Below are 12,150 nucleotides of genomic sequence, written 5' to 3'. Positions count from 1 at the left end.
GTTTGCGTGAAGGACGCCGACAAAAAAAGCGGCAGCAGGCACTGAGGTGACCGAGCACCTTTCCTGCAAAAATTGCCGAACTGTAAGATTGAGTCGCTTGGGAACAACAACGGCAGTAGAAGTTGCAGATCAGATGCCACTCTTCTCATAACTCCATATTCGTGATGTGTCATAAAGTCGTTCGTAAAATGACAATTAAACCAGCAGCATATGAGTCCTCCAGTAACTGTGCTAATTAAATAACCCCCTAGCGACAGCCTTCATTTCCTGCGCTTGGGCTACACAGTTAACTCGGAACGTTGCTCGCAGAGTAATTGGAATTCCTGGAAGGTTTTTCTGCTCCCTCTTTGTGCCTCGTTATTATCTCCGTTCTTTCCCTCTGCGTCTCTTTCTCTCTTCGTATCCCTCACTAACTTCCTTGTTTTTTTGTTTTTTTTTCCCTCTCGAGTTCTCTTGAATCAGATGAATATGTACGTAATGTTCACCAACACCGGGGTTGCTGCATTGGATAGGGGATCTCTCCTTGTTTGTAGTGTCTCATTTTGGAACTGATAATGACGATCACTGATGTTGTTGGATTGAATGAATACACTAAACAATATGGCGGGCAGGAGACGATACAATAAATTTAATGTCGTGACTTCCACGGCCAATGTCAGTTGCCCTGTAAAGGACCGCTGCAAAACTGGCTGAAATGTTGGCGTTTCAGTTGGTTTAGTATTTCATAGCGACTAGGCCACATAACCGAAGTGAAAACATTCAGCATCCATACAATAAATTAATTGACGACTGTGTAGTAACTTTTTGTCTTTTTGATTTAGTGTACGGCTCTACATTTACTTTCTGATAAGTTTTATTAGAATCTATCATATCAGTGGCTATAATAGAACGATTTACTGTGGACGTTTACTTATACATCAGTAGAAAGCTAATTTGGTAGCGTTCCAAGACATTCTCACGCAAAATGACGCTTAAATTATTTTTATCAATGGCAGGAACAAATGAAAGCATGAATGGACTGAAATAGGCCCTACCATGGAGGCAAACATCACTAATTAAACGTACCTGCTTTTTTACATGTCTTCTGACTGGATTCTGTCTTCTTTCTTCGCCAGTTCCGCTGGTGCCTTTTTTTTTTTACTTACTTTCGGCAAGATTCTATCTTTGCCTACGCTAGTCTACATTTTATGTCCCCTCTACCTCGTCTGTAACGTGATCTTTTGCTTCAAAGGTAGCAGAACTCCTTGAATTCCTGCTCCCTTTTTTTATGTTCAGTTCATCGCTAATCTCATTTCTGCTAGTCCTCATTACTTTTGTCTTCCTTCATTCTCAATATATATGTATTTTTCAGACTTCATTCTACTCAACACGTGCTGTAATTTTTCTTCAGTTTTACAGAGGATAGCAATGTCACCAGTGAATCTCATCGTTGATATTCTTTCACTCCGAATTTTAATCCTATTCTTGAACTAACCTTCTGGTTCTGTCACCGCTTCATCGACATATAGGCCGAAAAGTAGGGGAGAATTACTGTATCCTCGTACAACACCCTTCTTAATTGGAGCAGTTCATATTGGTCTTCCATTCTTACATTTTCTTCTTCGTCCTTTTACATATTGTGTATTAACCGACTTACCTTATAGCTTGCTCCTATTTTTTCTGAGAATTCCGTACATCCTGCAGCATTTAATATTGTCGAACTCTTTCCTAGGTAGACAAGTCCTATGAAGGTATCCACCATCCATTATCAAGCGCAACATCAGAACTGTCTTACCGATGCCTTAACCTCTGTTAAAGCTAAACTCTCACCAGAGATATTCTCGATTTTCTTTTCCTGCCAGTATATGCTGCAATGTATGCTCTGTTCATAAGACCTAAACTCCATAAATAGCTGATAGATTTCCTAAGAAACGTAGCGAAACTGCGACTCCGTCTGCCTCGAGCGGTAGAAGTAGTGTCACGCTAATTTTGGCGTAGAGCACAGTTTTTGTTTGCGAAAGGAGAGAAATGCGTGAAGTTCTCAACGAGCAGGTAAAACTATTTTCCGCTCTCTTAGGAAAGCCTCAGAGTATTGGCATCGAAATGGAGGACGACAAGCAGAAAGCCGAGATAAGAAACGATTTTCGTTGAGGCAGACCATTTTGTGATTCCTCTTTAAATTGTCGCTCTCACGCCAAATGACAGTTATAGAAATACGTGGCCAAGTGATAGAAAAACAAATGAAATCGCTCAACAGAGGAAACCGCTGGACATAATGGAACACCAATACGAGTCTATCTAGAAGCATGACTAAAGAAAAGTCAAGAAACGATCATAGGATTTGTCGACTTGGAAAAAGAGTTCGACAGTGTAAGATGTTCAAAAATGTTCAAATGGGTGTGAAATCTTATGGGACTTAACTGCTAAGGTCATCAGTCACTAAGCTTACACACCACTTAACCTAAATTATCCTAAGGACAAACACACACACACACACACACACACACACACACACACACACACACACACACACATATCCATGCCCGAGGGAGGATTCGAACCTCCGCCGGGATCAGCCCCACAGTCCATGACTGCAGCGCCTTAGACCGCTCGAGTGTCAGATGGCGCAAGAAGTTTGAAATTCTGAGAGAACTACGGGCCCGCTATAGGGAAAGACGGGTAATACACAATATGTACAAGGGCCAAGAGGGGAAGGAAAAAATGGTTCAAGTGGCTCTGAGCACTATGAGACTTAACATCTGAGGTCAATAGTCCCCTAGAACGTAGAACTACTTAAACCTAACAAACCTAAGGACTTCACACACACCCATGCCCGAGGCAGGATTCGAACCTGCGACCGTAGCGGTCGCGCGGTTTCACACTGAAGCGCCTAGAACCGCTCGGTCACACCGGCCGGCCAAGAGTGGAAGACCAAGAACTAAGTACTCGGATTAAAAAGGGTGTCAACAAGGATGTAGTCTTTTGCCCTTGCTTTTCAAGCAAGCAACACGAGAAACAAAGTAAAGTTCAAGAGTGGGCTTAAAATTCAAGATGAAAGAAGCTCAGTGCCAAGATCTGCTGATGACATTGCTATCCTCAGTGAAAGTGAAGGAGAATTACAGATTGTGCTGAATGGAATGAACGGTCTAATGAGTACCGAATACGGATTGAGAGTAAATCGAAGAAAAACGAAAGTAATGAGAAGTAGCAGAAACGGGAAAAGCGAAAAACTTAACATTAGGATTGGTCATCACGAAGTAGGAAGTTAAGGAATTCTGCTATCTTGGCAGCAAAATGAACCATTACGGACCGGTATACTTGGGAAGGCAGGGGAACCAGATCTGTCATTGACTATATAATAACAGATCAGGAATTCAGGAAGGCTGTGAGGGACACACGTGTATTCAGGGGATTCTTTGATGACACTGATCATTATTTAATCTGCAGTGAAATTGGGATTGTGACGCCGAAAGTGCAGGAGGTCAGGTCCATATGTAGGAGGATAAGAGTGAAGAAACTTCAGGATAAGGAAGTCAGGCACAAGTACATAACAGCGATCTCAGAAAGGTACCAGTTAGTTGAATGTAGTCAATTACAGTCATTGGAAAAGGAATGGACAAGCTACAGGGACACAGTACTAGAAGTGGCTAAAGAATGTCTTGGAACAGTAGTTTGTAAAAGTAGGATGAAGCAAACAGCTTGGTGGAATGATACAGTCAAGGCAGCCTGTAAAAGGAAAAAGAAGGCGTATCAAAAATGGCTAGATACCAGAACCCAGGTAGACAGAGAAAGTTATGTTGAAGAAAGAAACAAAGCCAAACAGATAATTGCAGCATCGAAGAAGAAATCGTGGGAAGACTTTGGAAACAGGTTGGAGACTATGGGTCAAGCTGCTGGAAAACCATTCTGGAGTGTAATCAGCAGTCTTCGAAAAGGAGGTAAGAAGGAAATGACAAGTATTTTGGACAGGTCAGGAAAACTGCTGGTGACTCCTGTGGATGCCTTCGGCAGATGGAGGGAATATTTTGAAGAGTTGCTCAATGTAAGTGAAAATGCGATCAGTAATGTTTCAGATTTCGAGGTAGAATGGGATAGGAATGGTGATGGAAATAGGATCGCATTTGAGGAAGTGGAAAAAATGGTCAATAGATTGCAGTGCAATAAAACGGCTGGGGTGGATGAAATTAAGTCGGAACTCATCAAATACAGTGGAATGTCAGGTCTTAAATGGCTACACAGGATAATTGAAATGGCCTGGGAGTCGGGACAGGTTCCATCAGACTGGACAAAAGCAGTAATCACACCAATCTTTAAACATGGAAACAGAAAAGATTGTAACAACTACAGAGGTATCTCTTTAATCAGCGTTGTGGGTAAAATCTTCTCAGGTATTGTTGAAAGGAAAGTGCGAGTATTAGTTGAGGACCAATTGGATGAAAATCAGTGTGGGTTTAGGCCTCTTAGAGGTTGTCAGGACCAGATCTTTAGCTTACGGCAAATAATGGAGAAGTGTTATGAGTGGAACAGGGAATTGTATCTATGCTTTATAGATCTAGAAAAGGCATATGACCGGGTTCCTAGGAGGAAGTTATTGTCTGTTCTACAAGATTATGGAATAGGAGGCAAACTTTTGCAAGCAATTAAAGGTCTTTACATCGATAGTCAGGCAGCAGTTAGAGTTGACGGTAAATTGAGTTCATGGTTCAGAGTAGTTTCAGGGGTAAGACAAGGCTGCAACCTGTCTCCACTGTTGTTCATATTATTTATGGATCATATGTTGAAAACAATAGACTGGCTGGGTGAGATTAAGATATGTGAACACAAAATAAGCAGTCTTGCATATGCGGATGACTTAGTTGTGATCGCAGATTCGATTGAAAGTTTGCAAAGTAATATTTAAGAGCTAGATCAGAAATGTAAGGACTATGGTATGAAGATTAGCATCTCCAAAACGAAAGTAAAGTCAGTGGGAAAGAAATATAAACGGATTGAGTGCCAAATAGGAGGAACAAAGTTAGAACAGGTGGACAGTTTCAAGTACTTAGGATGCATATTCTCACAGGATGGCAACATAGTGAAAGAACTGGAAGCGAGGTGTAGCAAAGCTAATGCAGTGAGCGCTCAGCTACGATCTACTCTCTTCTGCAAGAAGGAAGTCAGTACCAAGACTAAGTTATCTGTGCACCGTTCAATCTTTCGACCAACTTTGTTGTATGGGAGCGAAAGCTGGGTGGATTCAGGTTACCTTATCAACAAGGTTGAGGTTACGGATATGAAAGTAGCTAGGATGATTGCAGGTACTAGTAGATGGGAACAATGACAGGAGGGTGTCCACAATGAGAAAATCAAAGAAAAACTGGGAATGAACTCTATAGATGTAGCAGTCAGGGCGAACAGGCTTAGATGGTGGGGTCATGTTACACGCGTGGGAGAAGCAAGGTTACCCAAGAGACTTATGGATTCAGCAGTAGAGGGTAGGAGGAGTCGGGGCAGACCGAGGAGAAGGTACCTGGATTCGGTTAAGAATGGTTTTGAAGTAATAGGTTTAACATCAGAAGAGTCACCAATGTTAGCACTGAATAGGGGATCATGGAGGAACTGTATAAGGGGGGCTATGCTCCAGACTGAACGCTGAAAGGCATAATCAGTCTTAAATGATGATAATAATGACTAGCACTGGCATTCCTGGCCAGGAGAAGTCTACTAGCATCAAATATAGGCCTTAATTCGAGGAAGAAATTTCTGAGAATGTACATTTAGACCACAGCGTTGTGTAGTAGTGAAACGCGGACTGTGGGAAAACCAGAAAAGAATAAAATCGAAGCATTTGAGATGTGGTGCTAGAGAAGAATGTTAAAAATTCGGTGGTCTGATAACGTAAGCAACGAGGAGGTTATCCGGAGAATCAGCGAGGGATGGCACATACGGAAACACTGACAAGAATGAGGAACAGTATGGTAGGATGTGTGTTAAGACAACACGGAATAGCTTCCATGGTATTAAAGGGAACTGTAGAGGGTAAAAACTGTAGAGAAAAGCAGAGACTGGAATACATCCGGCAACTAACTGAGAAGCCGGGCTGCAATTGCTGCTCTGAGATTTTGGGGGGGGGGGGGGGGGTTGGCACAGGAGAGAAAGTCGTAAGCCGTGGAGGACCGCATCAAACCAGTCACAAGACTGATAACAAAAAAAAAAAATTGTCTAGTTCTTCAGCAAGCACATACAGTGTTTTCCTGACCGTGTTTCATACACAAGAATATGTAAACATTAGGTATGGAAGTCCTCTTTCCTTACCTATGCAGTGGATTCAGCAGCGAGGAGGAGATGAAGGTAGAATATTGACAAATCATAGAGTAGTCTCATTAACATTGTTTTCTGATGAAGCTACTCTTACTCATGACGGCATCAATAACACGAGTGTTGACGTCGATGGTCTGACGAAATCCAATTTGGCTTCGTTGAGACACATTTTCAAGAAAGCTTCTCCGTAAGTGTGTTGTGTGGTATGGTAGACAATCAGCTGACTGAGCCAATTGTGTTACAGCATCGCCTTCGGAGGTACATTTTTCTAGACTTCCCTGAAAACGCCGGCTGCTGTGGCCGAACGGTTCTAGGCCTCGGGCGTGGATGTGTCCTTGGGTTAGTTAGGTTTAAGTAGTTCTAAGTTCTAGGGGTCTGATGACCTCAGAAGTTAAGTCCCATAGTGCTCAGAGCCGTTTGAACCATTTGTTTACTAATGGAGCGATACACCTGGAGTGATATGGTTGGTGCGTACTACGTAGCGCACCACAACGGACGAGCTGCATAACGGGTTTAACAACAACAATATCCTAATCGCCGTATCCCGCATCATACGACCTTTGCAGTTGTGTACCAACGTCTCCGTGAGACAGGTCATTTTGCAGATTACCTGGACAGGGACGCCGTCCCAAGGTAAGAACTCTGAAATTTGAGGAAGCTGTTTTGCAGCATTTGGAGAGGGATCCTTCTATCAGCACTCGTGCAATTGGACGTAACATGGGGACGAATCAGACGAATGTAAGAACAGTCCTTCGAAAGCAATTGTTACGTCCATTTCACATACAGCGTGTCCACAACCTGGAACCAGTTGATTATCCATCCAGAGCACAATTTTCGCAGTGTAACCTGGAACAGTGTGAAATGCATCCGACTTTTCTGTCCTCTGTGTTGTTTACCGATGAAGCAACGTTCGGGCGTGATGGAGTCTTCAACATGCACAGTTCGCATGTTTGGAGTGAGGATAACCCACATGTCACAGCTAACTAGCGCTCATCAAGTGCGGTTCTTCGTTAATGTGCGGGTCGGCGTTGTTGGGGACTGTTTAATTGGGCCGTATCTGCTACATAGGCCATTAAATGGCAGGCACTATTGCAATTTTCTCGCCAGAGGATTGCTAGAATTGCTGGAAGACGTCCCGCTCCCTACAAGACAACGCATGTGGTTCCAACATGACGGGGCGCCGGCACGTTTCAATCGTCGTGTGCGTCGATTCCTGGACCGACGGTTCCCAGAAACGTGGATTGGCAGAGGTGGTTCTGTACCATGGCCTGTTCCATCCCCAGACATGTCCCCTCTGGACTTTTTGTGTGGGGAGAGATGAGCAATCTTGTTTACGCAACTTCTGTTGCATCAGAAGAGGACTGGTTGCCTGGATAGTAGCAGCAGCAGCAGGAACAATTCAGGGTACTCCTGGGGTTTTTGCCCGTGCCAGACAGAACATGATCCGACGGTGTAACCTTTGTTTACGTGTCAGTGGAGGCAATTTTGGAAATCTACTGTAATTGAAATTGGGTTGTGTTAATGTGATGTCTCTTGGTCATAAAAAAATAGAAAAGTGTTTGTTGGTTTAATTAATTTGCCGCCAAAGAAATCTTCCTCTACCGGTTTAAATACTCCTCATAGGGAAAAACGATATTAGGGGAAAATATTTGTTTTGATTTCCCCTACAACCTCCCAGAGTTTGTCGGTTTAAATACTTTCCACCCTGTAGGTGTAGGTACTAGATAAGTAGCATCGCTTCTGGCAGCGAAGGCGAAGTAGCTGTTGGGGGATCCTAGTAGGCGCAAGCGACTGTACCTTCGGCTGCTGCTGCCGCGGTCGCGCCGGTCTGAAATGTAACGAGGTCAGGCAAGCTGGCGGTTGCGCGCACTTTCACGCCGGCTGCATAGTATACCCGGCTGTGTCGGCCGTCCCGCCTCCTGCTGCGGCTGGCGAAGGAAGCGGCCCGTTTCTGCGGCGGGCGGAGCAGCGCGCTGTTTGATCTCTGCCGCGCCGAGCTTTAATTGCCGGACCAGTCGACCTAGATTGTCTTTGCTGCTTCTGAACGCTTCCCGCCTTGTTGCTCCAATACAAAGCAACCAATCTCGTCGCTAACTGAATCGAACGTTTGCTAGCTGTATTCCAACATCATTAATGAAAAATGAAGATAGGAGAATACTGTGAGAATTTAAGAAATAAAGATGAATTCATGCAGGAGGATCACATCGACAATACATTGTTTGACCGGCGCACAAAACTTCAGTGTGAAGAACATAAAAATACGCATCCTTTGCTTTGAAAAGTAGCTGAAAGAGTTGAAAACAAATAAGTCGCCAGGTCCGGATGGAATCCCAGTTTGGTTTTACAGAGAGTACTGCTCGGCATTGGCCCTCACACTTAGCTTGCATGTTTTGTGACTTCCTCGCTCAGCAAAAACACCCAAACGAAGGGAGGAAAAAACGTACGTGACTCCCGAATATAACTCGCAAAATTACAAAAAAATGTTCAAAATGTGTGTGAAATCTTATGGGACTTAACTCCTAAGGTCAGCAGTCCCTAAGCTTACACACTACTCAACCTACATTATCCTAAGGACAAACACACACACACACCCATGCCCGAGGGGGGACTCGAACCTCCGCCGGGACCAACCGCGCAAAATTACAGACCTATATCCTTAACGTCGGTTTGCTGCAGAATTTGTGAGCACATTCTAAATTCGAACATACAACGAGGGCGAGTTAAACGAAAATTTTAAATATTTTTTTTTCAAATATTATTGTGCAGAAGTGGTACAAAGCTGTATCACTTTTCAAGATAATCTCCCCCACGCTCAATGCAAGTCCTCCGGCGCTTACAAAGTGCATAAATTCCTTTAGAAAATAATTCTTTTGGTAGTCCGCGCAATCACTCATGCACCGCGTGGCGTACCTCTTCATCAGAACTGAACTTCTTTCCTCCCATCGCGTCTTTGAGTGGCCCAAACGTATGGAAATCACTTGGGGCAAGGTCTGGTGAGTATGGTGGATGAGGAAGACACTCAAAATGCAGGTCTGTGATTGTTGCAACTGTTGTACGGGCAGTGTGGGGCCTTGCATTGTCATGTTGCAGAAGGGTACCTGCTGACAGCAATCCACGTCGCTCTGATTTGTTTGCAGGCCGCAGATGATTTTTTAGGAAATCTCTGTATATGCACTGGTGACAGTGGTCCCTCTAGGCATATAATGCTCCAAAATGACGCCTTTTTCGTCCCAAAAGAGAGTCAGCATAGCCTTCCCTGCTGATGGTTCTATTCGAAACTTCATTGGTTTTGGTGATGAGGAATGGCGCCATTCCTTGCTCGCTCTCTTCGTTTCCGGTTGGTGGAAATGAACCCAGGTTTCGTCCCCAGTAACGATTCCTGCAAGGAAGCCATCACCTTCTCGTTCAAAGCGCCGAAGTAGTTCTTCACAAGCATCAACACGTCGTTCCCTCATTTCAGAAGTCAGCTATTGCGGTACCCATCTTGCAGACACTTTGTGAAACTGGAGCACATCATGCACAATGTGGTGTGCTGACCCATGACTAAACTGTAAACATGCTGCAATGTCATTCAGTGTCATTCGGTGGGTTTCCTTCACGATGGCTTCAACTGCTGCAATGTTCTGTGGAGTCACAACTCGTTGTGCCTGACCTGGACGAGGAGCATCTTCCACTGAAGTCAAACCATTTCCGAACTTCCTACTCCATTCGTAGAGTCGTTGCTGTGACAAACATGTTCCTCATCTTTATGTTCTTCACTAAAATGTGTTACTGACACAAGTGTTTCATGTTCTGTGGGTCTAAATATTTGTATAACGTTTTAGAGAGATAAAACGAGACCCAATGAAAATGACACGTTTGGGCGAAGAATAAAAAAAAGTTTTGCGGAGACAGGGTATTGAAACCCAAAGAATGATTAAAGGTTATTATCTAACGACGTAGTGTTAAGAGGCGGAGCTCCGGGACAAAATGGGCTGGCTGGCACACGAACACGGATTTGCAGTTGCCGAAGCTACTGTCCAGGCTTCTATGTGAAGTTCATCAGGAAAATAGTTTGGGAAAACTAGAATAATAACGTCCTGTGAAAGATTTACAGTGTAATTCATAGGAGAGTGTGGAATTCGTACGAGATAGTATCGCTGAAAGAGGGTTCATTTTGACTTAAGGAATCTTTAAATAAGTGACTACTTTTTAGCTAAATGAAGTATAAGGCAAACGACACTACACCCCAGATAATCCACTGACCCACCTTCAGCTGAAAGCGTAAGTCCGGGTAATCCAATGATTTAACTTCAGATAAAAGTGTAATTCCTGGAGAGGTGTTGTGGGAGGAAATAAAACTGGTTGATACAGAAAATCGTCTTAATTTATATTTCATATACAAGTAGTCAAAATTTCCAAATTACAGTCCAACAATGGCGATATATCGACCGTTACCACACGTATGTTTCTTTTTCTTTCTTTTTTTTTCAGTGCTCTGACTGGTCTACGGTGACTGTCATAATTTCCTCTCCTATGCCAGTAGCACTCGCACCCACCCAAGTTCCTCAATTATTTGCCAGATGTATTCCAATCTCTGTCTTCCTCTACAGTTTTACGCTCTACAGCTCCCTCTGATACCCACTCATCCTATCCCTTCTTGTTAGTGTTTCCCACATATTGCTTTCCTCGCCCATACTGCGGAGAACCTCTTTCATTGTCTATCTTATAGCACCACTCCTCAAACGCTTCGATTCTCTACTTCTCCGCCTTTCCCAGAGTCCATTATTCAGTATCATACAATGCTAAGGTCCAGAAATACGTTCTCAAAAATGTATGATACTAGTTGATTTCCTTAGGCAAGGAGATGTATCTTCAGCCAAGCTAGTCTGCTTTTTATTTTATGCTTGTTCATTCTGTCATACGTTATTTCCAGGTTAGCACAATTCGTTCACTTCATCTACTTCGTGATCCTCAGATTTGTTTGTAAGTTTCTCACTAAGCTAATTTCTGCTACTCCTCATTACTTTCGCCTTACATCGGTTTGCTGTTAGTATTCTATGCTCAGTAGACTGTAGACTCCATTCAGTATGTCCTCCAGTTCCTCCTCACATTTACTTTGAATAACAATGTCACCAGCGAACCTCACCTCATGACACATTTTCACCCTTTATGAATGGTGGGCTCCATGTGGTTCCCCAGTTTTAACGTATCTTGGAGTAACTTTGTTACTAATGCATCGTTTCCTAAATACGATGTGGTAGTCACCAACTTTATTTTCAATGTCTTGTATTCATGAAATATTGCACATGCCTGGCTCGGCGGAAACTTAAGAATGGTGGGCTCCATGTGGTTCCCAAGTCGTGCAGCGACCGTAAATCACAAAATTACCAAATATTTGTATATCTGTATTTAATCCCGCTCTCGAACCTGTCTCTTATTTCCGTGGTAGCTTCTCCGACGCACAGGTTGACCAGTAAGGGAGACAGGCTGCGTCGCTGTCGGACACCCTTCTTAATCCGAACACTTAATTGTTGACCTCCCATTCTTATTGTTCATTCTTGCATACGTTGTATGTCACCCGTCTTTCTCGGCTGCTATTTTCGTACCATTTTACACTGTCGCACTCTTTCTCTAGGTCACAGGTCCCTGAAGTCTCGCTTCCATTTTCAAGCGCAGTGTCAGGACTGCCTCTTTCGTACTTTTACCTTTCTGAAAGCGAAACTGGTCATCACATAAGAAATCTTCCAAGCTTGTGTATACTGTTCTTGTTAGGAACAGTGGCACATTAGATGTTAGGTGAATGTGCAATGATTCTCGCATTTATCTACCATTCTTATCCTCGGAAATTTGTGTATTTCTTTCGTAAAGGTCTACTCGCTACATAAATGA

General features: G+C 43.4%; 1 protein-coding gene across 1 annotated transcript in view; it reads left to right on the top strand.

The window, feature by feature from the left end:
• Positions 1-12,150, top strand: part of LOC126091092 (tyrosine kinase receptor Cad96Ca) — a 481,814-nt gene that overhangs the window by 112,041 nt on the left and 357,623 nt on the right. The window lies entirely within an intron of this gene.

Source organism: Schistocerca cancellata, chromosome 1, assembly GCF_023864275.1.
Source record: "Schistocerca cancellata isolate TAMUIC-IGC-003103 chromosome 1, iqSchCanc2.1, whole genome shotgun sequence".
NCBI classification, from domain to species: Eukaryota; Metazoa; Arthropoda; class Insecta; order Orthoptera; family Acrididae; genus Schistocerca; species Schistocerca cancellata.
The sequence above is the reverse complement of the archived record's forward strand: the minus strand, read 5'-3'. Positions and strand labels throughout refer to the sequence as shown.